The 27,290-nt window shown below is 52.2% G+C and overlaps 19 non-coding genes across 19 annotated transcripts; all 19 read right to left on the bottom strand.

Annotated features, from left to right (window-relative positions):
- Positions 1 to 660: 660 nt before the first annotated feature.
- On the bottom strand, positions 661 to 779 carry LOC126149545 (5S ribosomal RNA). The gene has a single exon (XR_007530980.1). It is a non-coding gene; the product is annotated as a 5S ribosomal RNA (ribosomal RNA).
- A 1,292-nt stretch (positions 780 to 2,071) lies between these two features.
- On the bottom strand, positions 2,072 to 2,190 carry LOC126149557 (5S ribosomal RNA). Its single transcript, XR_007530991.1, has one exon. It is a non-coding gene; the product is annotated as a 5S ribosomal RNA (ribosomal RNA).
- Positions 2,191 to 3,484: 1,294 nt separating this feature from the next.
- Positions 3,485 to 3,603, bottom strand: LOC126149569 (5S ribosomal RNA). The gene has a single exon (XR_007531002.1). It is a non-coding gene; the product is annotated as a 5S ribosomal RNA (ribosomal RNA).
- A 1,293-nt stretch (positions 3,604 to 4,896) lies between these two features.
- Positions 4,897 to 5,015, bottom strand: LOC126149573 (5S ribosomal RNA). The gene has a single exon (XR_007531006.1). It is a non-coding gene; the product is annotated as a 5S ribosomal RNA (ribosomal RNA).
- Positions 5,016 to 6,308: 1,293 nt separating this feature from the next.
- Positions 6,309 to 6,427, bottom strand: LOC126149574 (5S ribosomal RNA). The gene has a single exon (XR_007531007.1). It is a non-coding gene; the product is annotated as a 5S ribosomal RNA (ribosomal RNA).
- Positions 6,428 to 7,719: 1,292 nt separating this feature from the next.
- Positions 7,720 to 7,838, bottom strand: LOC126149546 (5S ribosomal RNA). Its single transcript, XR_007530981.1, has one exon. It is a non-coding gene; the product is annotated as a 5S ribosomal RNA (ribosomal RNA).
- A 1,293-nt stretch (positions 7,839 to 9,131) lies between these two features.
- LOC126149547 (5S ribosomal RNA) lies at positions 9,132 to 9,250 on the bottom strand. The gene has a single exon (XR_007530982.1). It is a non-coding gene; the product is annotated as a 5S ribosomal RNA (ribosomal RNA).
- Positions 9,251 to 10,543: 1,293 nt separating this feature from the next.
- On the bottom strand, positions 10,544 to 10,662 carry LOC126149549 (5S ribosomal RNA). Its single transcript, XR_007530983.1, has one exon. It is a non-coding gene; the product is annotated as a 5S ribosomal RNA (ribosomal RNA).
- A 1,292-nt stretch (positions 10,663 to 11,954) lies between these two features.
- LOC126149550 (5S ribosomal RNA) lies at positions 11,955 to 12,073 on the bottom strand. Its single transcript, XR_007530984.1, has one exon. It is a non-coding gene; the product is annotated as a 5S ribosomal RNA (ribosomal RNA).
- Positions 12,074 to 13,366: 1,293 nt separating this feature from the next.
- Positions 13,367 to 13,485, bottom strand: LOC126149551 (5S ribosomal RNA). Its single transcript, XR_007530985.1, has one exon. It is a non-coding gene; the product is annotated as a 5S ribosomal RNA (ribosomal RNA).
- A 1,292-nt stretch (positions 13,486 to 14,777) lies between these two features.
- On the bottom strand, positions 14,778 to 14,896 carry LOC126149552 (5S ribosomal RNA). Its single transcript, XR_007530986.1, has one exon. It is a non-coding gene; the product is annotated as a 5S ribosomal RNA (ribosomal RNA).
- A 1,293-nt stretch (positions 14,897 to 16,189) lies between these two features.
- LOC126149553 (5S ribosomal RNA) lies at positions 16,190 to 16,308 on the bottom strand. The gene has a single exon (XR_007530987.1). It is a non-coding gene; the product is annotated as a 5S ribosomal RNA (ribosomal RNA).
- A 1,292-nt stretch (positions 16,309 to 17,600) lies between these two features.
- LOC126149554 (5S ribosomal RNA) lies at positions 17,601 to 17,719 on the bottom strand. Its single transcript, XR_007530988.1, has one exon. It is a non-coding gene; the product is annotated as a 5S ribosomal RNA (ribosomal RNA).
- Positions 17,720 to 19,011: 1,292 nt separating this feature from the next.
- LOC126149555 (5S ribosomal RNA) lies at positions 19,012 to 19,130 on the bottom strand. The gene has a single exon (XR_007530989.1). It is a non-coding gene; the product is annotated as a 5S ribosomal RNA (ribosomal RNA).
- A 1,293-nt stretch (positions 19,131 to 20,423) lies between these two features.
- LOC126149556 (5S ribosomal RNA) lies at positions 20,424 to 20,542 on the bottom strand. The gene has a single exon (XR_007530990.1). It is a non-coding gene; the product is annotated as a 5S ribosomal RNA (ribosomal RNA).
- A 1,292-nt stretch (positions 20,543 to 21,834) lies between these two features.
- Positions 21,835 to 21,953, bottom strand: LOC126149558 (5S ribosomal RNA). Its single transcript, XR_007530992.1, has one exon. It is a non-coding gene; the product is annotated as a 5S ribosomal RNA (ribosomal RNA).
- Positions 21,954 to 23,245: 1,292 nt separating this feature from the next.
- LOC126149559 (5S ribosomal RNA) lies at positions 23,246 to 23,364 on the bottom strand. The gene has a single exon (XR_007530993.1). It is a non-coding gene; the product is annotated as a 5S ribosomal RNA (ribosomal RNA).
- A 1,293-nt stretch (positions 23,365 to 24,657) lies between these two features.
- Positions 24,658 to 24,776, bottom strand: LOC126149560 (5S ribosomal RNA). The gene has a single exon (XR_007530994.1). It is a non-coding gene; the product is annotated as a 5S ribosomal RNA (ribosomal RNA).
- Positions 24,777 to 26,068: 1,292 nt separating this feature from the next.
- LOC126149561 (5S ribosomal RNA) lies at positions 26,069 to 26,187 on the bottom strand. Its single transcript, XR_007530995.1, has one exon. It is a non-coding gene; the product is annotated as a 5S ribosomal RNA (ribosomal RNA).
- Between the last annotated feature and the right edge of the window lie 1,103 nt (positions 26,188 to 27,290).

A 27,290-nucleotide genomic window follows, 5' to 3' on the forward strand; every position in this document is an offset into this window, starting at 1 on the left:
ACAGAATTTTTGTTTACAAATTTGCACGTGTACACTGCTACAAAACAATAAGCCCCGGACGTATTTCGGAACATTTCTGCCGCTTAATACTGTTTTGTTATTTCCAGAGACACTTTGGAAATCTTCTTGGCACACGCTTCTTCAAACTGAGTTCCCTAATATCGTATCTTTTGTTTATTACAACAGATTTAAGTCATTGTGGAAACATCTTGTCGCATCGGAAAGGTAGCGTGAAGAGACGGCTGGCAGGGCTGGCGACAAGAAAGCAAAATATGAAGACAGCCAGAGGTCCCAGGCAGTCGCCGATCCGAATACTAACGTTGTTGCTTAACTTGGGTGATGGCACGAGAACGGTTGGTTTTTTTTTTATTTATTTATTTATTTAGTTACTTTTCGGAATTAGCACTGCTGCGTAACAGTAGGCTCTGGCGCATTTCAAGAACACATCTGTCGATTGGTAGTGTTTTGTCATTTTCAACGAGTTCCTAGCACTCTTCCTTCGCGCATTCTTACTCAAACCGAGTTCATTACCGTAATTTCGTATCTTACGTTTAATACAGTACTTTAAAATGCTTGTGGAAGCATCTTTGTCGACACCTGAAAGTTATTATGAAAGAGGCCTGGCAGGTGTAGCGACGTAAAAATGAAAAAATGAGAAAGAGCCAACAGCACGCGGTGTTCCCAGGCGGTCACCCATCCAAGTACTAACCGCGCCCGATGTTGCTTAACTTCGGTGATCGGACGAGAACCGGTGTAGTCAACATGGTATGGCCGTTGGCGTCCTTATACTGTAGCCGCACCACGGAGGAAGCATTCGCCTCTTCTCCCAACACACGCAATCGCCGCTTTCCGTGGCACATTTGACGCAAAGCGCGTCTTTCCACCTCGAAGGTGGCGCGGAGTGCGCGCTCGCCTCGGCGTCTCATAGGCGACTGCCGAACGTAGGTGAGACGCACAACACAGCTGCTCGATGCACCGCCTGTCATTCGTTTGGTGCGTGCGGCCTCCGACACCCACTGGCGACGCGCCTTGTTCCTGTTATCCGGCGCAGGGCTTGCGCGCGGCCGGGCGGCGGGGGCACTGCGCGGGGTGTTGCAGTGTCCTGCTGGACGACGGAAGCTTTCTCACCTGCCTGACACACGCCGCGCTTCCAGATTTATGCGTAATTTGCGCGGTGCATTTGCATTCGCGCCTGTCCCCCCCTCCCGTCCCGACTTGTCCCGACTTTGCTCGACTGCCGCTCGCTGCCGCTCGGGTCGCGGCCCATATGACAGCACAAGCACGAGAAACATCTGCGAGACGGGCGCGGGCCTGACCGGCGTGTCCGAGACGCCGTGGGCGGCCGTTCGGAGCTACTAGAGCAGCGCTGTGCCGTGCCATGGAAAGGTGCGAAACCAAGGACAGAAGACACAGAATTTTTGTTTACAAATTTGCACGTGTACACTGCTACAAAACAATAAGCCCGGACGTATTTCGGAACATTTCTGCCGCTTAATACTGTTTTGTTATTTCCAGAGACACTTTGGAAATCTTCCTTGGCACACGCTTCTTCAAACTGAGTTCCCTAATATCGTATCTTTTGTTTATTACAACAGATTTAAGTCATTGTGGAAAACATCTTTGTCGCATCGAAAGGTAGCGTGAAGAGACGGCTGCAGGGCTGGCGACAAGAAAGCAAAATATGAAGACAGCCAGAGGTCCCAGGCAGTCGCCGATCCGAATACTAACGTTGTTGCTTAACTTGGGTGATGGCACGAGAACGGTTGGTTTTTTTTTTATTTATTTATTTATTTAGTTACTTTTCGGAATTTAGCACTGCTGCGTAACAGTAGGCTCTGGCGCATTTCAAGAACACATCTGTCGATTGGTAGTGTTTTGTCATTTTCAACGAGTTCCTAGCACTCTTCCTTCGCGCATTCTTACTCAAACCGAGTTCATTACCGTAATTTCGTATCTTACGTTTAATACAGTACTTTAAAATGCTTGTGGAAGCATCTTTGTCGACACCTGAAAGTTATTATGAAAAGAGGCCTGGCAGGTGTAGCGACGTAAAAATGAAAAAATGAGAAAGAGCCAACAGCACGCGGTGTTCCCAGGCGGTCACCCATCCAAGTACTAACCGCGCCCGATGTTGCTTAACTTCGGTGATCGGACGAGAACCGGTGTAGTCAACATGGTATGGCCGTTGGCGTCCTTATACTGTAGCCGCACCACGGAGGAAGCATTCGCCTCTTCTCCCAACACACGCAATCGCCGCTTTCCGTGGCACATTTGACGCAAAGCGCGTCTTTCCACCTCGAAGTGGCGCGGAGTGCGCGCTCGCCTCGGCGTCTCATAGGCGACTGCCGAACGTAGGTGAGACGCACAACACAGCTGCTCGATGCACCGCCTGTCATTCGTTTGGTGCGTGCGGCCTCCGACACCCACTGGCGACGCGCCTTGTTCCTGTTATCCGGCGCAGGGCTTGCGCGCGGCCGGGCGGCGGGGGCACTGCGCGGGGTGTTGCAGTGTCCTGCTGGACCGACGGAAGCTTTCTCACCTGCCTGACACACGCCGCGCTTCCAGATTTATGCGTAATTTGCGCGGTGCATTTGCATTCGCGCCTGTCCCCCCTCCCGTCCCGACTTGTCCGACTTTGCTCGACTGCCGCTCGCTGCCGCTCGGGTCGCGGCCCATATGACAGCACAAGCACGAGAAACATCTGCGAGGACGGGCGCGGGCCTGACCGGCGTGTCCGAGACGCCGTGGGCGGCCGTTCGGAGCTACTAGAGCAGCGCTGTGCCGTGCCATGGAAAGGTGCGAAACCAAGGACAGAAGACACAGAATTTTTGTTTACAAATTTGCACGTGTACACTGCTACAAAACAATAAGCCCGGACGTATTTCGGAACATTTCTGCCGCTTAATACTGTTTTGTTATTTCCAGAGACACTTTGGAAATCTTCCTTGGCACACGCTTCTTCAAACTGAGTTCCCTAATATCGTATCTTTTTGTTTATTACAACAGATTTAAGTCATTGTGGAAACATCTTTGTCGCATCGGGGAAAGGTAGCGTGAAGAGACGGCTGGCAGGGCTGGCGACAAGAAAGCAAAATATGAAGACAGCCAGAGGTCCCAGGCAGTCGCCGATCCGAATACTAACGTTGTTGCTTAACTTGGGTGATGGCACGAGAACGGTTGGTTTTTTTTTATTTATTTATTTATTTAGTTACTTTTCGGAATTTAGCACTGCTGCGTAACAGTAGGCTCTGGCGCATTTCAAGAACACATCTGTCGATTGGTAGTGTTTTGTCATTTTCAACGAGTTCCTAGCACTCTTCCTTCGCGCATTCTTACTCAAACCGAGTTCATTACCGTAATTTCGTATCTTACGTTTAATACAGTACTTTAAAATGCTTGTGGAAGCATCTTTGTCGACACCTGAAAGTTATTATGAAAAGAGGCCTGGCAGGTGTAGCGACGTAAAAATGAAAAAATGAGAAAGAGCCAACAGCACGCGGTGTTCCCAGGCGGTCACCCATCCAAGTACTAACCGCGCCCGATGTTGCTTAACTTCGGTGATCGGACGAGAACCGGTGTAGTCAACATGGTATGGCCGTTGGCGTCCTTATACTGTAGCCGCACCACGGAGGAAGCATTCGCCTCTTCTCCCAACACACGCAATCGCCGCTTTCCGTGGCACATTTGACGCAAAGCGCGTCTTTCCACCTCGAAGGTGGCGCGGAGTGCGCGCTCGCCTCGGCGTCTCATAGGCGACTGCCGAACGTAGGTGAGACGCACAACACAGCTGCTCGATGCACCGCCTGTCATTCGTTTGGTGCGTGCGGCCTCCGACACCCACTGGCGACGCGCCTTGTTCCTGTTATCCGGCGCAGGGCTTGCGCGCGGCCGGGCGGCGGGGGCACTGCGCGGGGTGTTGCAGTGTCCTGCTGGACCGACGGAAGCTTTCTCACCTGCCTGACACACGCCGCGCTTCCAGATTTATGCGTAATTTGCGCGGTGCATTTGCATTCGCGCCTGTCCCCCCTCCCGTCCCGACTTGTCCCGACTTTGCTCGACTGCCGCTCGCTGCCGCTCGGGTCGCGGCCCATATGACAGCACAAGCACGAGAAACATCTGCGAGACGGGCGCGGGCCTGACCGGCGTGTCCGAGACGCCGTGGGCGGCCGTTCGGAGCTACTAGAGCAGCGCTGTGCCGTGCCATGGAAAGGTGCGAAACCAAGGACAGAAGACACAGAATTTTTGTTTACAAATTTGCACGTGTACACTGCTACAAAACAATAAGCCCGGACGTATTTCGGAACATTTCTGCCGCTTAATACTGTTTTGTTATTTCCAGAGACACTTTGGAAATCTTCCTTGGCACACGCTTCTTCAAACTGAGTTCCCTAATATCGTATCTTTTGTTTATTACAACAGATTTAAGTCATTGTGGAAACATCTTTGTCGCATCGGAAAGGTAGCGTGAAGAGACGGCTGGCAGGGCTGGCGACAAGAAAGCAAAATATGAAGACAGCCAGAGGTCCCAGGCAGTCGCCGATCCGAATACTAACGTTGTTGCTTAACTTGGGTGATGGCACGAGAACGGTTGGTTTTTTTTTTATTTATTTATTTATTTAGTTACTTTTCGGAATTTAGCACTGCTGCGTAACAGTAGGCTCTGGCGCATTTCAAGAACACATCTGTCGATTGGTAGTGTTTTGTCATTTTCAACGAGTTCCTAGCACTCTTCCTTCGCGCATTCTTACTCAAACCGAGTTCATTACCGTAATTTCGTATCTTACGTTTAATACAGTACTTTAAAATGCTTGTGGAAGCATCTTTGTCGACACCTGAAAGTTATTATGAAAAGAGGCCTGGCAGGTGTAGCGACGTAAAAATGAAAAAATGAGAAAGAGCCAACAGCACGCGGTGTTCCCAGGCGGTCACCCATCCAAGTACTAACCGCGCCCGATGTTGCTTAACTTCGGTGATCGGACGAGAACCGGTGTAGTCAACATGGTATGGCCGTTGGCGTCCTTATACTGTAGCCGCACCACGGAGGAAGCATTCGCCTCTTCTCCCAACACACGCAATCGCCGCTTTCCGTGGCACATTTGACGCAAAGCGCGTCTTTCCACCTCGAAGGTGGCGCGGAGTGCGCGCTCGCCTCGGCGTCTCATAGGCGACTGCCGAACGTAGGTGAGACGCACAACACAGCTGCTCGATGCACCGCCTGTCATTCGTTTGGTGCGTGCGGCCTCCGACACCCACTGGCGACGCGCCTTGTTCCTGTTATCCGGCGCAGGGCTTGCGCGCGGCCGGGCGGCGGGGGCACTGCGCGGGGTGTTGCAGTGTCCTGCTGGACCGACGGAAGCTTTCTCACCTGCCTGACACACGCCGCGCTTCCAGATTTATGCGTAATTTGCGCGGTGCATTTGCATTCGCGCCTGTCCCCCCTCCCGTCCCGACTTGTCCCGACTTTGCTCGACTGCCGCTCGCTGCCGCTCGGGTCGCGGCCCATATGACAGCACAAGCACGAGAAACATCTGCGAGACGGGCGCGGGCCTGACCGGCGTGTCCGAGACGCCGTGGGCGGCCGTTCGGAGCTACTAGAGCAGCGCTGTGCCGTGCCATGGAAAGGTGCGAAACCAAGGACAGAAGACACAGAATTTTTGTTTACAAATTTGCACGTGTACACTGCTACAAAACAATAAGCCCGGACGTATTTCGGAACATTTCTGCCGCTTAATACTGTTTTGTTATTTCCAGAGACACTTTGGAAATCTTCCTTGGCACACGCTTCTTCAAACTGAGTTCCCTAATATCGTATCTTTTGTTTATTACAACAGATTTAAGTCATTGTGGAAACATCTTTGTCGCATCGGAAAGGTAGCGTGAAGAGACGGCTGGCAGGGCTGGCGACAAGAAAGCAAAATATGAAGACAGCCAGAGGTCCCAGGCAGTCGCCGATCCGAATACTAACGTTGTTGCTTAACTTGGGTGATGGCACGAGAACGGTTGGTTTTTTTTTTATTTATTTATTTATTTAGTTACTTTTCGGAATTTAGCACTGCTGCGTAACAGTAGGCTCTGGCGCATTTCAAGAACACATCTGTCGATTGGTAGTGTTTTGTCATTTTCAACGAGTTCCTAGCACTCTTCCTTCGCGCATTCTTACTCAAACCGAGTTCATTACCGTAATTTCGTATCTTACGTTTAATACAGTACTTTAAAATGCTTGTGGAAGCATCTTTGTCGACACCTGAAAGTTATTATGAAAAGAGGCCTGGCAGGTGTAGCGACGTAAAAATGAAAAAATGAGAAAGAGCCAACAGCACGCGGTGTTCCCAGGCGGTCACCCATCCAAGTACTAACCGCGCCCGATGTTGCTTAACTTCGGTGATCGGACGAGAACCGGTGTAGTCAACATGGTATGGCCGTTGGCGTCCTTATACTGTAGCCGCACCACGGAGGAAGCATTCGCCTCTTCTCCCAACACACGCAATCGCCGCTTTCCGTGGCACATTTGACGCAAAGCGCGTCTTTCCACCTCGAAGGTGGCGCGGAGTGCGCGCTCGCCTCGGCGTCTCATAGGCGACTGCCGAACGTAGGTGAGACGCACAACACAGCTGCTCGATGCACCGCCTGTCATTCGTTTGGTGCGTGCGGCCTCCGACACCCACTGGCGACGCGCCTTGTTCCTGTTATCCGGCGCAGGGCTTGCGCGCGGCCGGGCGGCGGGGGCACTGCGCGGGGTGTTGCAGTGTCCTGCTGGACCGACGGAAGCTTTCTCACCTGCCTGACACACGCCGCGCTTCCAGATTTATGCGTAATTTGCGCGGTGCATTTGCATTCGCGCCTGTCCCCCCTCCCGTCCCGACTTGTCCCGACTTTGCTCGACTGCCGCTCGCTGCCGCTCGGGTCGCGGCCCATATGACAGCACAAGCACGAGAAACATCTGCGAGACGGGCGCGGGCCTGACCGGCGTGTCCGAGACGCCGTGGGCGGCCGTTCGGAGCTACTAGAGCAGCGCTGTGCCGTGCCATGGAAAGGTGCGAAACCAAGGACAGAAGACACAGAATTTTTGTTTACAAATTTGCACGTGTACACTGCTACAAAACAATAAGCCCGGACGTATTTCGGAACATTTCTGCCGCTTAATACTGTTTTGTTATTTCCAGAGACACTTTGGAAATCTTCCTTGGCACACGCTTCTTCAAACTGAGTTCCCTAATATCGTATCTTTTGTTTATTACAACAGATTTAAGTCATTGTGGAAACATCTTTGTCGCATCGGAAAGGTAGCGTGAAGAGACGGCTGGCAGGGCTGGCGACAAGAAAGCAAAATATGAAGACAGCCAGAGGTCCCAGGCAGTCGCCGATCCGAATACTAACGTTGTTGCTTAACTTGGGTGATGGCACGAGAACGGTTGGTTTTTTTTTATTTATTTATTTATTTAGTTACTTTTCGGAATTTAGCACTGCTGCGTAACAGTAGGCTCTGGCGCATTTCAAGAACACATCTGTCGATTGGTAGTGTTTTGTCATTTTCAACGAGTTCCTAGCACTCTTCCTTCGCGCATTCTTACTCAAACCGAGTTCATTACCGTAATTTCGTATCTTACGTTTAATACAGTACTTTAAAATGCTTGTGGAAGCATCTTTGTCGACACCTGAAAGTTATTATGAAAAGAGGCCTGGCAGGTGTAGCGACGTAAAAATGAAAAAATGAGAAAGAGCCAACAGCACGCGGTGTTCCCAGGCGGTCACCCATCCAAGTACTAACCGCGCCCGATGTTGCTTAACTTCGGTGATCGGACGAGAACCGGTGTAGTCAACATGGTATGGCCGTTGGCGTCCTTATACTGTAGCCGCACCACGGAGGAAGCATTCGCCTCTTCTCCCAACACACGCAATCGCCGCTTTCCGTGGCACATTTGACGCAAAGCGCGTCTTTCCACCTCGAAGGTGGCGCGGAGTGCGCGCTCGCCTCGGCGTCTCATAGGCGACTGCCGAACGTAGGTGAGACGCACAACACAGCTGCTCGATGCACCGCCTGTCATTCGTTTGGTGCGTGCGGCCTCCGACACCCACTGGCGACGCGCCTTGTTCCTGTTATCCGGCGCAGGGCTTGCGCGCGGCCGGGCGGCGGGGGCACTGCGCGGGGTGTTGCAGTGTCCTGCTGGACCGACGGAAGCTTTCTCACCTGCCTGACACACGCCGCGCTTCCAGATTTATGCGTAATTTGCGCGGTGCATTTGCATTCGCGCCTGTCCCCCCTCCCGTCCCGACTTGTTCCGACTTTGCTCGACTGCCGCTCGCTGCCGCTCGGGTCGCGGCCCATATGACAGCACAAGCACGAGAAACATCTGCGAGACGGGCGCGGGCCTGACCGGCGTGTCCGAGACGCCGTGGGCGGCCGTTCGGAGCTACTAGAGCAGCGCTGTGCCGTGCCATGGAAAGGTGCGAAACCAAGGACAGAAGACACAGAATTTTTGTTTACAAATTTGCACGTGTACACTGCTACAAAACAATAAGCCCGGACGTATTTCGGAACATTTCTGCCGCTTAATACTGTTTTGTTATTTCCAGAGACACTTTGGAAATCTTCCTTGGCACACGCTTCTTCAAACTGAGTTCCCTAATATCGTATCTTTTGTTTATTACAACAGATTTAAGTCATTGTGGAAACATCTTTGTCGCATCGGAAAGGTAGCGTGAAGAGACGGCTGGCAGGGCTGGCGACAAGAAAGCAAAATATGAAGACAGCCAGAGGTCCCAGGCAGTCGCCGATCCGAATACTAACGTTGTTGCTTAACTTGGGTGATGGCACGAGAACGGTTGGTTTTTTTTTTATTTATTTATTTATTTAGTTACTTTTCGGAATTTAGCACTGCTGCGTAACAGTAGGCTCTGGCGCATTTCAAGAACACATCTGTCGATTGGTAGTGTTTTGTCATTTTCAACGAGTTCCTAGCACTCTTCCTTCGCGCATTCTTACTCAAACCGAGTTCATTACCGTAATTTCGTATCTTACGTTTAATACAGTACTTTAAAATGCTTGTGGAAGCATCTTTGTCGACACCTGAAAGTTATTATGAAAAGAGGCCTGGCAGGTGTAGCGACGTAAAAATGAAAAAATGAGAAAGAGCCAACAGCACGCGGTGTTCCCAGGCGGTCACCCATCCAAGTACTAACCGCGCCCGATGTTGCTTAACTTCGGTGATCGGACGAGAACCGGTGTAGTCAACATGGTATGGCCGTTGGCGTCCTTATACTGTAGCCGCACCACGGAGGAAGCATTCGCCTCTTCTCCCAACACACGCAATCGCCGCTTTCCGTGGCACATTTGACGCAAAGCGCGTCTTTCCACCTCGAAGGTGGCGCGGAGTGCGCGCTCGCCTCGGCGTCTCATAGGCGACTGCCGAACGTAGGTGAGACGCACAACACAGCTGCTCGATGCACCGCCTGTCATTCGTTTGGTGCGTGCGGCCTCCGACACCCACTGGCGACGCGCCTTGTTCCTGTTATCCGGCGCAGGGCTTGCGCGCGGCCGGGCGGCGGGGGCACTGCGCGGGGTGTTGCAGTGTCCTGCTGGACCGACGGAAGCTTTCTCACCTGCCTGACACACGCCGCGCTTCCAGATTTATGCGTAATTTGCGCGGTGCATTTGCATTCGCGCCTGTCCCCCCTCCCGTCCCGACTTGTCCCGACTTTGCTCGACTGCCGCTCGCTGCCGCTCGGGTCGCGGCCCATATGACAGCACAAGCACGAGAAACATCTGCGAGACGGGCGCGGGCCTGACCGGCGTGTCCGAGACGCCGTGGGCGGCCGTTCGGAGCTACTAGAGCAGCGCTGTGCCGTGCCATGGAAAGGTGCGAAACCAAGGACAGAAGACACAGAATTTTTGTTTACAAATTTGCACGTGTACACTGCTACAAAACAATAAGCCCGGACGTATTTCGGAACATTTCTGCCGCTTAATACTGTTTTGTTATTTCCAGAGACACTTTGGAAATCTTCCTTGGCACACGCTTCTTCAAACTGAGTTCCCTAATATCGTATCTTTTGTTTATTACAACAGATTTAAGTCATTGTGGAAACATCTTTGTCGCATCGGAAAGGTAGCGTGAAGAGACGGCTGGCAGGGCTGGCGACAAGAAAGCAAAATATGAAGACAGCCAGAGGTCCCAGGCAGTCGCCGATCCGAATACTAACGTTGTTGCTTAACTTGGGTGATGGCACGAGAACGGTTGGTTTTTTTTTTATTTATTTATTTATTTAGTTACTTTTCGGAATTTAGCACTGCTGCGTAACAGTAGGCTCTGGCGCATTTCAAGAACACATCTGTCGATTGGTAGTGTTTTGTCATTTTCAACGAGTTCCTAGCACTCTTCCTTCGCGCATTCTTACTCAAACCGAGTTCATTACCGTAATTTCGTATCTTACGTTTAATACAGTACTTTAAAATGCTTGTGGAAGCATCTTTGTCGACACCTGAAAGTTATTATGAAAAGAGGCCTGGCAGGTGTAGCGACGTAAAAATGAAAAAATGAGAAAGAGCCAACAGCACGCGGTGTTCCCAGGCGGTCACCCATCCAAGTACTAACCGCGCCCGATGTTGCTTAACTTCGGTGATCGGACGAGAACCGGTGTAGTCAACATGGTATGGCCGTTGGCGTCCTTATACTGTAGCCGCACCACGGAGGAAGCATTCGCCTCTTCTCCCAACACACGCAATCGCCGCTTTCCGTGGCACATTTGACGCAAAGCGCGTCTTTCCACCTCGAAGGTGGCGCGGAGTGCGCGCTCGCCTCGGCGTCTCATAGGCGACTGCCGAACGTAGGTGAGACGCACAACACAGCTGCTCGATGCACCGCCTGTCATTCGTTTGGTGCGTGCGGCCTCCGACACCCACTGGCGACGCGCCTTGTTCCTGTTATCCGGCGCAGGGCTTGCGCGCGGCCGGGCGGCGGGGGCACTGCGCGGGGTGTTGCAGTGTCCTGCTGGACCGACGGAAGCTTTCTCACCTGCCTGACACACGCCGCGCTTCCAGATTTATGCGTAATTTGCGCGGTGCATTTGCATTCGCGCCTGTCCCCCCTCCCGTCCCGACTTGTCCCGACTTTGCTCGACTGCCGCTCGCTGCCGCTCGGGTCGCGGCCCATATGACAGCACAAGCACGAGAAACATCTGCGAGACGGGCGCGGGCCTGACCGGCGTGTCCGAGACGCCGTGGGCGGCCGTTCGGAGCTACTAGAGCAGCGCTGTGCCGTGCCATGGAAAGGTGCGAAACCAAGGACAGAAGACACAGAATTTTTGTTTACAAATTTGCACGTGTACACTGCTACAAAACAATAAGCCCGGACGTATTTCGGAACATTTCTGCCGCTTAATACTGTTTTGTTATTTCCAGAGACACTTTGGAAATCTTCCTTGGCACACGCTTCTTCAAACTGAGTTCCCTAATATCGTATCTTTTGTTTATTACAACAGATTTAAGTCATTGTGGAAACATCTTTGTCGCATCGGAAAGGTAGCGTGAAGAGACGGCTGGCAGGGCTGGCGACAAGAAAGCAAAATATGAAGACAGCCAGAGGTCCCAGGCAGTCGCCGATCCGAATACTAACGTTGTTGCTTAACTTGGGTGATGGCACGAGAACGGTTGGTTTTTTTTTATTTATTTATTTATTTAGTTACTTTTCGGAATTTAGCACTGCTGCGTAACAGTAGGCTCTGGCGCATTTCAAGAACACATCTGTCGATTGGTAGTGTTTTGTCATTTTCAACGAGTTCCTAGCACTCTTCCTTCGCGCATTCTTACTCAAACCGAGTTCATTACCGTAATTTCGTATCTTACGTTTAATACAGTACTTTAAAATGCTTGTGGAAGCATCTTTGTCGACACCTGAAAGTTATTATGAAAAGAGGCCTGGCAGGTGTAGCGACGTAAAAATGAAAAAATGAGAAAGAGCCAACAGCACGCGGTGTTCCCAGGCGGTCACCCATCCAAGTACTAACCGCGCCCGATGTTGCTTAACTTCGGTGATCGGACGAGAACCGGTGTAGTCAACATGGTATGGCCGTTGGCGTCCTTATACTGTAGCCGCACCACGGAGGAAGCATTCGCCTCTTCTCCCAACACACGCAATCGCCGCTTTCCGTGGCACATTTGACGCAAAGCGCGTCTTTCCACCTCGAAGGTGGCGCGGAGTGCGCGCTCGCCTCGGCGTCTCATAGGCGACTGCCGAACGTAGGTGAGACGCACAACACAGCTGCTCGATGCACCGCCTGTCATTCGTTTGGTGCGTGCGGCCTCCGACACCCACTGGCGACGCGCCTTGTTCCTGTTATCCGGCGCAGGGCTTGCGCGCGGCCGGGCGGCGGGGGCACTGCGCGGGGTGTTGCAGTGTCCTGCTGGACCGACGGAAGCTTTCTCACCTGCCTGACACACGCCGCGCTTCCAGATTTATGCGTAATTTGCGCGGTGCATTTGCATTCGCGCCTGTCCCCCCTCCCGTCCCGACTTGTTCCGACTTTGCTCGACTGCCGCTCGCTGCCGCTCGGGTCGCGGCCCATATGACAGCACAAGCACGAGAAACATCTGCGAGACGGGCGCGGGCCTGACCGGCGTGTCCGAGACGCCGTGGGCGGCCGTTCGGAGCTACTAGAGCAGCGCTGTGCCGTGCCATGGAAAGGTGCGAAACCAAGGACAGAAGACACAGAATTTTTGTTTACAAATTTGCACGTGTACACTGCTACAAAACAATAAGCCCGGACGTATTTCGGAACATTTCTGCCGCTTAATACTGTTTTGTTATTTCCAGAGACACTTTGGAAATCTTCCTTGGCACACGCTTCTTCAAACTGAGTTCCCTAATATCGTATCTTTTGTTTATTACAACAGATTTAAGTCATTGTGGAAACATCTTTGTCGCATCGGAAAGGTAGCGTGAAGAGACGGCTGGCAGGGCTGGCGACAAGAAAGCAAAATATGAAGACAGCCAGAGGTCCCAGGCAGTCGCCGATCCGAATACTAACGTTGTTGCTTAACTTGGGTGATGGCACGAGAACGGTTGGTTTTTTTTTTATTTATTTATTTATTTAGTTACTTTTCGGAATTTAGCACTGCTGCGTAACAGTAGGCTCTGGCGCATTTCAAGAACACATCTGTCGATTGGTAGTGTTTTGTCATTTTCAACGAGTTCCTAGCACTCTTCCTTCGCGCATTCTTACTCAAACCGAGTTCATTACCGTAATTTCGTATCTTACGTTTAATACAGTACTTTAAAATGCTTGTGGAAGCATCTTTGTCGACACCTGAAAGTTATTATGAAAAGAGGCCTGGCAGGTGTAGCGACGTAAAAATGAAAAAATGAGAAAGAGCCAACAGCACGCGGTGTTCCCAGGCGGTCACCCATCCAAGTACTAACCGCGCCCGATGTTGCTTAACTTCGGTGATCGGACGAGAACCGGTGTAGTCAACATGGTATGGCCGTTGGCGTCCTTATACTGTAGCCGCACCACGGAGGAAGCATTCGCCTCTTCTCCCAACACACGCAATCGCCGCTTTCCGTGGCACATTTGACGCAAAGCGCGTCTTTCCACCTCGAAGGTGGCGCGGAGTGCGCGCTCGCCTCGGCGTCTCATAGGCGACTGCCGAACGTAGGTGAGACGCACAACACAGCTGCTCGATGCACCGCCTGTCATTCGTTTGGTGCGTGCGGCCTCCGACACCCACTGGCGACGCGCCTTGTTCCTGTTATCCGGCGCAGGGCTTGCGCGCGGCCGGGCGGCGGGGGCACTGCGCGGGGTGTTGCAGTGTCCTGCTGGACCGACGGAAGCTTTCTCACCTGCCTGACACACGCCGCGCTTCCAGATTTATGCGTAATTTGCGCGGTGCATTTGCATTCGCGCCTGTCCCCCCTCCCGTCCCGACTTGTCCCGACTTTGCTCGACTGCCGCTCGCTGCCGCTCGGGTCGCGGCCCATATGACAGCACAAGCACGAGAAACATCTGCGAGACGGGCGCGGGCCTGACCGGCGTGTCCGAGACGCCGTGGGCGGCCGTTCGGAGCTACTAGAGCAGCGCTGTGCCGTGCCATGGAAAGGTGCGAAACCAAGGACAGAAGACACAGAATTTTTGTTTACAAATTTGCACGTGTACACTGCTACAAAACAATAAGCCCGGACGTATTTCGGAACATTTCTGCCGCTTAATACTGTTTTGTTATTTCCAGAGACACTTTGGAAATCTTCCTTGGCACACGCTTCTTCAAACTGAGTTCCCTAATATCGTATCTTTTGTTTATTACAACAGATTTAAGTCATTGTGGAAACATCTTTGTCGCATCGGAAAGGTAGCGTGAAGAGACGGCTGGCAGGGCTGGCGACAAGAAAGCAAAATATGAAGACAGCCAGAGGTCCCAGGCAGTCGCCGATCCGAATACTAACGTTGTTGCTTAACTTGGGTGATGGCACGAGAACGGTTGGTTTTTTTTTATTTATTTATTTATTTAGTTACTTTTCGGAATTTAGCACTGCTGCGTAACAGTAGGCTCTGGCGCATTTCAAGAACACATCTGTCGATTGGTAGTGTTTTGTCATTTTCAACGAGTTCCTAGCACTCTTCCTTCGCGCATTCTTACTCAAACCGAGTTCATTACCGTAATTTCGTATCTTACGTTTAATACAGTACTTTAAAATGCTTGTGGAAGCATCTTTGTCGACACCTGAAAGTTATTATGAAAAGAGGCCTGGCAGGTGTAGCGACGTAAAAATGAAAAAATGAGAAAGAGCCAACAGCACGCGGTGTTCCCAGGCGGTCACCCATCCAAGTACTAACCGCGCCCGATGTTGCTTAACTTCGGTGATCGGACGAGAACCGGTGTAGTCAACATGGTATGGCCGTTGGCGTCCTTATACTGTAGCCGCACCACGGAGGAAGCATTCGCCTCTTCTCCCAACACACGCAATCGCCGCTTTCCGTGGCACATTTGACGCAAAGCGCGTCTTTCCACCTCGAAGGTGGCGCGGAGTGCGCGCTCGCCTCGGCGTCTCATAGGCGACTGCCGAACGTAGGTGAGACGCACAACACAGCTGCTCGATGCACCGCCTGTCATTCGTTTGGTGCGTGCGGCCTCCGACACCCACTGGCGACGCGCCTTGTTCCTGTTATCCGGCGCAGGGCTTGCGCGCGGCCGGGCGGCGGGGGCACTGCGCGGGGTGTTGCAGTGTCCTGCTGGACCGACGGAAGCTTTCTCACCTGCCTGACACACGCCGCGCTTCCAGATTTATGCGTAATTTGCGCGGTGCATTTGCATTCGCGCCTGTCCCCCCTCCCGTCCCGACTTGTTCCGACTTTGCTCGACTGCCGCTCGCTGCCGCTCGGGTCGCGGCCCATATGACAGCACAAGCACGAGAAACATCTGCGAGACGGGCGCGGGCCTGACCGGCGTGTCCGAGACGCCGTGGGCGGCCGTTCGGAGCTACTAGAGCAGCGCTGTGCCGTGCCATGGAAAGGTGCGAAACCAAGGACAGAAGACACAGAATTTTTGTTTACAAATTTGCACGTGTACACTGCTACAAAACAATAAGCCCGGACGTATTTCGGAACATTTCTGCCGCTTAATACTGTTTTGTTATTTCCAGAGACACTTTGGAAATCTTCCTTGGCACACGCTTCTTCAAACTGAGTTCCCTAATATCGTATCTTTTGTTTATTACAACAGATTTAAGTCATTGTGGAAACATCTTTGTCGCATCGGAAAGGTAGCGTGAAGAGACGGCTGGCAGGGCTGGCGACAAGAAAGCAAAATATGAAGACAGCCAGAGGTCCCAGGCAGTCGCCGATCCGAATACTAACGTTGTTGCTTAACTTGGGTGATGGCACGAGAACGGTTGGTTTTTTTTTTATTTATTTATTTATTTAGTTACTTTTCGGAATTTAGCACTGCTGCGTAACAGTAGGCTCTGGCGCATTTCAAGAACACATCTGTCGATTGGTAGTGTTTTGTCATTTTCAACGAGTTCCTAGCACTCTTCCTTCGCGCATTCTTACTCAAACCGAGTTCATTACCGTAATTTCGTATCTTACGTTTAATACAGTACTTTAAAATGCTTGTGGAAGCATCTTTGTCGACACCTGAAAGTTATTATGAAAAGAGGCCTGGCAGGTGTAGCGACGTAAAAATGAAAAAATGAGAAAGAGCCAACAGCACGCGGTGTTCCCAGGCGGTCACCCATCCAAGTACTAACCGCGCCCGATGTTGCTTAACTTCGGTGATCGGACGAGAACCGGTGTAGTCAACATGGTATGGCCGTTGGCGTCCTTATACTGTAGCCGCACCACGGAGGAAGCATTCGCCTCTTCTCCCAACACACGCAATCGCCGCTTTCCGTGGCACATTTGACGCAAAGCGCGTCTTTCCACCTCGAAGGTGGCGCGGAGTGCGCGCTCGCCTCGGCGTCTCATAGGCGACTGCCGAACGTAGGTGAGACGCACAACACAGCTGCTCGATGCACCGCCTGTCATTCGTTTGGTGCGTGCGGCCTCCGACACCCACTGGCGACGCGCCTTGTTCCTGTTATCCGGCGCAGGGCTTGCGCGCGGCCGGGCGGCGGGGGCACTGCGCGGGGTGTTGCAGTGTCCTGCTGGACCGACGGAAGCTTTCTCACCTGCCTGACACACGCCGCGCTTCCAGATTTATGCGTAATTTGCGCGGTGCATTTGCATTCGCGCCTGTCCCCCCTCCCGTCCCGACTTGTCCCGACTTTGCTCGACTGCCGCTCGCTGCCGCTCGGGTCGCGGCCCATATGACAGCACAAGCACGAGAAACATCTGCGAGACGGGCGCGGGCCTGACCGGCGTGTCCGAGACGCCGTGGGCGGCCGTTCGGAGCTACTAGAGCAGCGCTGTGCCGTGCCATGGAAAGGTGCGAAACCAAGGACAGAAGACACAGAATTTTTGTTTACAAATTTTCACGTGTACACTGCTACAAAACAATAAGCCCGGACGTATTTCGGAACATTTCTGCCGCTTAATACTGTTTTGTTATTTCCAGAGACACTTTGGAAATCTTCCTTGGCACACGCTTCTTCAAACTGAGTTCCCTAATATCGTATCTTTTGTTTATTACAACAGATTTAAGTCATTGTGGAAACATCTTTGTCGCATCGGAAAGGTAGCGTGAAGAGACGGCTGGCAGGGCTGGCGACAAGAAAGCAAAATATGAAGACAGCCAGAGGTCCCAGGCAGTCGCCGATCCGAATACTAACGTTGTTGCTTAACTTGGGTGATGGCACGAGAACGGTTGGTTTTTTTTTATTTATTTATTTATTTAGTTACTTTTCGGAATTTAGCACTGCTGCGTAACAGTAGGCTCTGGCGCATTTCAAGAACACATCTGTCGATTGGTAGTGTTTTGTCATTTTCAACGAGTTCCTAGCACTCTTCCTTCGCGCATTCTTACTCAAACCGAGTTCATTACCGTAATTTCGTATCTTACGTTTAATACAGTACTTTAAAATGCTTGTGGAAGCATCTTTGTCGACACCTGAAAGTTATTATGAAAAGAGGCCTGGCAGGTGTAGCGACGTAAAAATGAAAAAATGAGAAAGAGCCAACAGCACGCGGTGTTCCCAGGCGGTCACCCATCCAAGTACTAACCGCGCCCGATGTTGCTTAACTTCGGTGATCGGACGAGAACCGGTGTAGTCAACATGGTATGGCCGTTGGCGTCCTTATACTGTAGCCGCACCACGGAGGAAGCATTCGCCTCTTCTCCCAACACACGCAATCGCCGCTTTCCGTGGCACATTTGACGCAAAGCGCGTCTTTCCACCTCGAAGGTGGCGCGGAGTGCGCGCTCGCCTCGGCGTCTCATAGGCGACTGCCGAACGTAGGTGAGACGCACAACACAGCTGCTCGATGCACCGCCTGTCATTCGTTTGGTGCGTGCGGCCTCCGACACCCACTGGCGACGCGCCTTGTTCCTGTTATCCGGCGCAGGGCTTGCGCGCGGCCGGGCGGCGGGGGCACTGCGCGGGGTGTTGCAGTGTCCTGCTGGACCGACGGAAGCTTTCTCACCTGCCTGACACACGCCGCGCTTCCAGATTTATGCGTAATTTGCGCGGTGCATTTGCATTCGCGCCTGTCCCCCCTCCCGTCCCGACTTGTCCCGACTTTGCTCGACTGCCGCTCGCTGCCGCTCGGGTCGCGGCCCATATGACAGCACAAGCACGAGAAACATCTGCGAGACGGGCGCGGGCCTGACCGGCGTGTCCGAGACGCCGTGGGCGGCCGTTCGGAGCTACTAGAGCAGCGCTGTGCCGTGCCATGGAAAGGTGCGAAACCAAGGACAGAAGACACAGAATTTTTGTTTACAAATTTGCACGTGTACACTGCTACAAAACAATAAGCCCGGACGTATTTCGGAACATTTCTGCCGCTTAATACTGTTTTGTTATTTCCAGAGACACTTTGGAAATCTTCCTTGGCACACGCTTCTTCAAACTGAGTTCCCTAATATCGTATCTTTTGTTTATTACAACAGATTTAAGTCATTGTGGAAACATCTTTGTCGCATCGGAAAGGTAGCGTGAAGAGACGGCTGGCAGGGCTGGCGACAAGAAAGCAAAATATGAAGACAGCCAGAGGTCCCAGGCAGTCGCCGATCCGAATACTAACGTTGTTGCTTAACTTGGGTGATGGCACGAGAACGGTTGGTTTTTTTTTATTTATTTATTTATTTAGTTACTTTTCGGAATTTAGCACTGCTGCGTAACAGTAGGCTCTGGCGCATTTCAAGAACACATCTGTCGATTGGTAGTGTTTTGTCATTTTCAACGAGTTCCTAGCACTCTTCCTTCGCGCATTCTTACTCAAACCGAGTTCATTACCGTAATTTCGTATCTTACGTTTAATACAGTACTTTAAAATGCTTGTGGAAGCATCTTTGTCGACACCTGAAAGTTATTATGAAAAGAGGCCTGGCAGGTGTAGCGACGTAAAAATGAAAAAATGAGAAAGAGCCAACAGCACGCGGTGTTCCCAGGCGGTCACCCATCCAAGTACTAACCGCGCCCGATGTTGCTTAACTTCGGTGATCGGACGAGAACCGGTGTAGTCAACATGGTATGGCCGTTGGCGTCCTTATACTGTAGCCGCACCACGGAGGAAGCATTCGCCTCTTCTCCCAACACACGCAATCGCCGCTTTCCGTGGCACATTTGACGCAAAGCGCGTCTTTCCACCTCGAAGGTGGCGCGGAGTGCGCGCTCGCCTCGGCGTCTCATAGGCGACTGCCGAACGTAGGTGAGACGCACAACACAGCTGCTCGATGCACCGCCTGTCATTCGTTTGGTGCGTGCGGCCTCCGACACCCACTGGCGACGCGCCTTGTTCCTGTTATCCGGCGCAGGGCTTGCGCGCGGCCGGGCGGCGGGGGCACTGCGCGGGGTGTTGCAGTGTCCTGCTGGACCGACGGAAGCTTTCTCACCTGCCTGACACACGCCGCGCTTCCAGATTTATGCGTAATTTGCGCGGTGCATTTGCATTCGCGCCTGTCCCCCCTCCCGTCCCGACTTGTTCCGACTTTGCTCGACTGCCGCTCGCTGCCGCTCGGGTCGCGGCCCATATGACAGCACAAGCACGAGAAACATCTGCGAGACGGGCGCGGGCCTGACCGGCGTGTCCGAGACGCCGTGGGCGGCCGTTCGGAGCTACTAGAGCAGCGCTGTGCCGTGCCATGGAAAGGTGCGAAACCAAGGACAGAAGACACAGAATTTTTGTTTACAAATTTGCACGTGTACACTGCTACAAAACAATAAGCCCGGACGTATTTCGGAACATTTCTGCCGCTTAATACTGTTTTGTTATTTCCAGAGACACTTTGGAAATCTTCCTTGGCACACGCTTCTTCAAACTGAGTTCCCTAATATCGTATCTTTTGTTTATTACAACAGATTTAAGTCATTGTGGAAACATCTTTGTCGCATCGGAAAGGTAGCGTGAAGAGACGGCTGGCAGGGCTGGCGACAAGAAAGCAAAATATGAAGACAGCCAGAGGTCCCAGGCAGTCGCCGATCCGAATACTAACGTTGTTGCTTAACTTGGGTGATGGCACGAGAACGGTTGGTTTTTTTTTTATTTATTTATTTATTTAGTTACTTTTCGGAATTTAGCACTGCTGCGTAACAGTAGGCTCTGGCGCATTTCAAGAACACATCTGTCGATTGGTAGTGTTTTGTCATTTTCAACGAGTTCCTAGCACTCTTCCTTCGCGCATTCTTACTCAAACCGAGTTCATTACCGTAATTTCGTATCTTACGTTTAATACAGTACTTTAAAATGCTTGTGGAAGCATCTTTGTCGACACCTGAAAGTTATTATGAAAAGAGGCCTGGCAGGTGTAGCGACGTAAAAATGAAAAAATGAGAAAGAGCCAACAGCACGCGGTGTTCCCAGGCGGTCACCCATCCAAGTACTAACCGCGCCCGATGTTGCTTAACTTCGGTGATCGGACGAGAACCGGTGTAGTCAACATGGTATGGCCGTTGGCGTCCTTATACTGTAGCCGCACCACGGAGGAAGCATTCGCCTCTTCTCCCAACACACGCAATCGCCGCTTTCCGTGGCACATTTGACGCAAAGCGCGTCTTTCCACCTCGAAGGTGGCGCGGAGTGCGCGCTCGCCTCGGCGTCTCATAGGCGACTGCCGAACGTAGGTGAGACGCACAACACAGCTGCTCGATGCACCGCCTGTCATTCGTTTGGTGCGTGCGGCCTCCGACACCCACTGGCGACGCGCCTTGTTCCTGTTATCCGGCGCAGGGCTTGCGCGCGGCCGGGCGGCGGGGGCACTGCGCGGGGTGTTGCAGTGTCCTGCTGGACCGACGGAAGCTTTCTCACCTGCCTGACACACGCCGCGCTTCCAGATTTATGCGTAATTTGCGCGGTGCATTTGCATTCGCGCCTGTCCCCCCTCCCGTCCCGACTTGTCCCGACTTTGCTCGACTGCCGCTCGCTGCCGCTCGGGTCGCGGCCCATATGACAGCACAAGCACGAGAAACATCTGCGAGACGGGCGCGGGCCTGACCGGCGTGTCCGAGACGCCGTGGGCGGCCGTTCGGAGCTACTAGAGCAGCGCTGTGCCGTGCCATGGAAAGGTGCGAAACCAAGGACAGAAGACACAGAATTTTTGTTTACAAATTTGCACGTGTACACTGCTACAAAACAATAAGCCCGGACGTATTTCGGAACATTTCTGCCGCTTAATACTGTTTTGTTATTTCCAGAGACACTTTGGAAATCTTCCTTGGCACACGCTTCTTCAAACTGAGTTCCCTAATATCGTATCTTTTGTTTATTACAACAGATTTAAGTCATTGTGGAAACATCTTTGTCGCATCGGAAAGGTAGCGTGAAGAGACGGCTGGCAGGGCTGGCGACAAGAAAGCAAAATATGAAGACAGCCAGAGGTCCCAGGCAGTCGCCGATCCGAATACTAACGTTGTTGCTTAACTTGGGTGATGGCACGAGAACGGTTGGTTTTTTTTTATTTATTTATTTATTTAGTTACTTTTCGGAATTTAGCACTGCTGCGTAACAGTAGGCTCTGGCGCATTTCAAGAACACATCTGTCGATTGGTAGTGTTTTGTCATTTTCAACGAGTTCCTAGCACTCTTCCTTCGCGCATTCTTACTCAAACCGAGTTCATTACCGTAATTTCGTATCTTACGTTTAATACAGTACTTTAAAATGCTTGTGGAAGCATCTTTGTCGACACCTGAAAGTTATTATGAAAAGAGGCCTGGCAGGTGTAGCGACGTAAAAATGAAAAAATGAGAAAGAGCCAACAGCACGCGGTGTTCCCAGGCGGTCACCCATCCAAGTACTAACCGCGCCCGATGTTGCTTAACTTCGGTGATCGGACGAGAACCGGTGTAGTCAACATGGTATGGCCGTTGGCGTCCTTATACTGTAGCCGCACCACGGAGGAAGCATTCGCCTCTTCTCCCAACACACGCAATCGCCGCTTTCCGTGGCACATTTGACGCAAAGCGCGTCTTTCCACCTCGAAGGTGGCGCGGAGTGCGCGCTCGCCTCGGCGTCTCATAGGCGACTGCCGAACGTAGGTGAGACGCACAACACAGCTGCTCGATGCACCGCCTGTCATTCGTTTGGTGCGTGCGGCCTCCGACACCCACTGGCGACGCGCCTTGTTCCTGTTATCCGGCGCAGGGCTTGCGCGCGGCCGGGCGGCGGGGGCACTGCGCGGGGTGTTGCAGTGTCCTGCTGGACCGACGGAAGCTTTCTCACCTGCCTGACACACGCCGCGCTTCCAGATTTATGCGTAATTTGCGCGGTGCATTTGCATTCGCGCCTGTCCCCCCTCCCGTCCCGACTTGTTCCGACTTTGCTCGACTGCCGCTCGCTGCCGCTCGGGTCGCGGCCCATATGACAGCACAAGCACGAGAAACATCTGCGAGACGGGCGCGGGCCTGACCGGCGTGTCCGAGACGCCGTGGGCGGCCGTTCGGAGCTACTAGAGCAGCGCTGTGCCGTGCCATGGAAAGGTGCGAAACCAAGGACAGAAGACACAGAATTTTTGTTTACAAATTTGCACGTGTACACTGCTACAAAACAATAAGCCCGGACGTATTTCGGAACATTTCTGCCGCTTAATACTGTTTTGTTATTTCCAGAGACACTTTGGAAATCTTCCTTGGCACACGCTTCTTCAAACTGAGTTCCCTAATATCGTATCTTTTGTTTATTACAACAGATTTAAGTCATTGTGGAAACATCTTTGTCGCATCGGAAAGGTAGCGTGAAGAGACGGCTGGCAGGGCTGGCGACAAGAAAGCAAAATATGAAGACAGCCAGAGGTCCCAGGCAGTCGCCGATCCGAATACTAACGTTGTTGCTTAACTTGGGTGATGGCACGAGAACGGTTGGTTTTTTTTTATTTATTTATTTATTTAGTTACTTTTCGGAATTTAGCACTGCTGCGTAACAGTAGGCTCTGGCGCATTTCAAGAACACATCTGTCGATTGGTAGTGTTTTGTCATTTTCAACGAGTTCCTAGCACTCTTCCTTCGCGCATTCTTACTCAAACCGAGTTCATTACCGTAATTTCGTATCTTACGTTTAATACAGTACTTTAAAATGCTTGTGGAAGCATCTTTGTCGACACCTGAAAGTTATTATGAAAAGAGGCCTGGCAGGTGTAGCGACGTAAAAATGAAAAAATGAGAAAGAGCCAACAGCACGCGGTGTTCCCAGGCGGTCACCCATCCAAGTACTAACCGCGCCCGATGTTGCTTAACTTCGGTGATCGGACGAGAACCGGTGTAGTCAACATGGTATGGCCGTTGGCGTCCTTATACTGTAGCCGCACCACGGAGGAAGCATTCGCCTCTTCTCCCAACACACGCAATCGCCGCTTTCCGTGGCACATTTGACGCAAAGCGCGTCTTTCCACCTCGAAGGTGGCGCGGAGTGCGCGCTCGCCTCGGCGTCTCATAGGCGACTGCCGAACGTAGGTGAGACGCACAACACAGCTGCTCGATGCACCGCCTGTCATTCGTTTGGTGCGTGCGGCCTCCGACACCCACTGGCGACGCGCCTTGTTCCTGTTATCCGGCGCAGGGCTTGCGCGCGGCCGGGCGGCGGGGGCACTGCGCGGGGTGTTGCAGTGTCCTGCTGGACCGACGGAAGCTTTCTCACCTGCCTGACACACGCCGCGCTTCCAGATTTATGCGTAATTTGCGCGGTGCATTTGCATTCGCGCCTGTCCCCCCTCCCGTCCCGACTTGTTCCGACTTTGCTCGACTGCCGCTCGCTGCCGCTCGGGTCGCGGCCCATATGACAGCACAAGCACGAGAAACATCTGCGAGACGGGCGCGGGCCTGACCGGCGTGTCCGAGACGCCGTGGGCGGCCGTTCGGAGCTACTAGAGCAGCGCTGTGCCGTGCCATGGAAAGGTGCGAAACCAAGGACAGAAGACACAGAATTTTTGTTTACAAATTTGCACGTGTACACTGCTACAAAACAATAAGCCCGGACGTATTTCGGAACATTTCTGCCGCTTAATACTGTTTTGTTATTTCCAGAGACACTTTGGAAATCTTCCTTGGCACACGCTTCTTCAAACTGAGTTCCCTAATATCGTATCTTTTGTTTATTACAACAGATTTAAGTCATTGTGGAAACATCTTTGTCGCATCGGAAAGGTAGCGTGAAGAGACGGCTGGCAGGGCTGGCGACAAGAAAGCAAAATATGAAGACAGCCAGAGGTCCCAGGCAGTCGCCGATCCGAATACTAACGTTGTTGCTTAACTTGGGTGATGGCACGAGAACGGTTGGTTTTTTTTTTATTTATTTATTTATTTAGTTACTTTTCGGAATTTAGCACTGCTGCGTAACAGTAGGCTCTGGCGCATTTCAAGAACACATCTGTCGATTGGTAGTGTTTTGTCATTTTCAACGAGTTCCTAGCACTCTTCCTTCGCGCATTCTTACTCAAACCGAGTTCATTACCGTAATTTCGTATCTTACGTTTAATACAGTACTTTAAAATGCTTGTGGAAGCATCTTTGTCGACACCTGAAAGTTATTATGAAAAGAGGCCTGGCAGGTGTAGCGACGTAAAAATGAAAAAATGAGAAAGAGCCAACAGCACGCGGTGTTCCCAGGCGGTCACCCATCCAAGTACTAACCGCGCCCGATGTTGCTTAACTTCGGTGATCGGACGAGAACCGGTGTAGTCAACATGGTATGGCCGTTGGCGTCCTTATACTGTAGCCGCACCACGGAGGAAGCATTCGCCTCTTCTCCCAACACACGCAATCGCCGCTTTCCGTGGCACATTTGACGCAAAGCGCGTCTTTCCACCTCGAAGGTGGCGCGGAGTGCGCGCTCGCCTCGGCGTCTCATAGGCGACTGCCGAACGTAGGTGAGACGCACAACACAGCTGCTCGATGCACCGCCTGTCATTCGTTTGGTGCGTGCGGCCTCCGACACCCACTGGCGACGCGCCTTGTTCCTGTTATCCGGCGCAGGGCTTGCGCGCGGCCGGGCGGCGGGGGCACTGCGCGGGGTGTTGCAGTGTCCTGCTGGACCGACGGAAGCTTTCTCACCTGCCTGACACACGCCGCGCTTCCAGATTTATGCGTAATTTGCGCGGTGCATTTGCATTCGCGCCTGTCCCCCCTCCCGTCCCGACTTGTCCCGACTTTGCTCGACTGCCGCTCGCTGCCGCTCGGGTCGCGGCCCATATGACAGCACAAGCACGAGAAACATCTGCGAGACGGGCGCGGGCCTGACCGGCGTGTCCGAGACGCCGTGGGCGGCCGTTCGGAGCTACTAGAGCAGCGCTGTGCCGTGCCATGGAAAGGTGCGAAACCAAGGACAGAAGACACAGAATTTTTGTTTACAAATTTGCACGTGTACACTGCTACAAAACAATAAGCCCGGACGTATTTCGGAACATTTCTGCCGCTTAATACTGTTTTGTTATTTCCAGAGACACTTTGGAAATCTTCCTTGGCACACGCTTCTTCAAACTGAGTTCCCTAATATCGTATCTTTTGTTTATTACAACAGATTTAAGTCATTGTGGAAACATCTTTGTCGCATCGGAAAGGTAGCGTGAAGAGACGGCTGGCAGGGCTGGCGACAAGAAAGCAAAATATGAAGACAGCCAGAGGTCCCAGGCAGTCGCCGATCCGAATACTAACGTTGTTGCTTAACTTGGGTGATGGCACGAGAACGGTTGGTTTTTTTTTATTTATTTATTTATTTAGTTACTTTTCGGAATTTAGCACTGCTGCGTAACAGTAGGCTCTGGCGCATTTCAAGAACACATCTGTCGATTGGTAGTGTTTTGTCATTTTCAACGAGTTCCTAGCACTCTTCCTTCGCGCATTCTTACTCAAACCGAGTTCATTACCGTAATTTCGTATCTTACGTTTAATACAGTACTTTAAAATGCTTGTGGAAGCATCTTTGTCGACACCTGAAAGTTATTATGAAAAGAGGCCTGGCAGGTGTAGCGACGTAAAAATGAAAAAATGAGAAAGAGCCAACAGCACGCGGTGTTCCCAGGCGGTCACCCATCCAAGTACTAACCGCGCCCGATGTTGCTTAACTTCGGTGATCGGACGAGAACCGGTGTAGTCAACATGGTATGGCCGTTGGCGTCCTTATACTGTAGCCGCACCACGGAGGAAGCATTCGCCTCTTCTCCCAACACACGCAATCGCCGCTTTCCGTGGCACATTTGACGCAAAGCGCGTCTTTCCACCTCGAAGGTGGCGCGGAGTGCGCGCTCGCCTCGGCGTCTCATAGGCGACTGCCGAACGTAGGTGAGACGCACAACACAGCTGCTCGATGCACCGCCTGTCATTCGTTTGGTGCGTGCGGCCTCCGACACCCACTGGCGACGCGCCTTGTTCCTGTTATCCGGCGCAGGGCTTGCGCGCGGCCGGGCGGCGGGGGCACTGCGCGGGGTGTTGCAGTGTCCTGCTGGACCGACGGAAGCTTTCTCACCTGCCTGACACACGCCGCGCTTCCAGATTTATGCGTAATTTGCGCGGTGCATTTGCATTCGCGCCTGTCCCCCCTCCCGTCCCGACTTGTTCCGACTTTGCTCGACTGCCGCTCGCTGCCGCTCGGGTCGCGGCCCATATGACAGCACAAGCACGAGAAACATCTGCGAGACGGGCGCGGGCCTGACCGGCGTGTCCGAGACGCCGTGGGCGGCCGTTCGGAGCTACTAGAGCAGCGCTGTGCCGTGCCATGGAAAGGTGCGAAACCAAGGACAGAAGACACAGAATTTTTGTTTACAAATTTGCACGTGTACACTGCTACAAAACAATAAGCCCGGACGTATTTCGGAACATTTCTGCCGCTTAATACTGTTTTGTTATTTCCAGAGACACTTTGGAAATCTTCCTTGGCACACGCTTCTTCAAACTGAGTTCCCTAATATCGTATCTTTTGTTTATTACAACAGATTTAAGTCATTGTGGAAACATCTTTGTCGCATCGGAAAGGTAGCGTGAAGAGACGGCTGGCAGGGCTGGCGACAAGAAAGCAAAATATGAAGACAGCCAGAGGTCCCAGGCAGTCGCCGATCCGAATACTAACGTTGTTGCTTAACTTGGGTGATGGCACGAGAACGGTTGGTTTTTTTTTTATTTATTTATTTATTTAGTTACTTTTCGGAATTTAGCACTGCTGCGTAACAGTAGGCTCTGGCGCATTTCAAGAACACATCTGTCGATTGGTAGTGTTTTGTCA

The sequence above is a fragment of the Schistocerca cancellata genome, unplaced genomic scaffold (assembly GCF_023864275.1).
Source record: "Schistocerca cancellata isolate TAMUIC-IGC-003103 unplaced genomic scaffold, iqSchCanc2.1 HiC_scaffold_938, whole genome shotgun sequence".
In the NCBI taxonomy this organism is placed as follows: domain Eukaryota; kingdom Metazoa; phylum Arthropoda; class Insecta; order Orthoptera; family Acrididae; genus Schistocerca; species Schistocerca cancellata.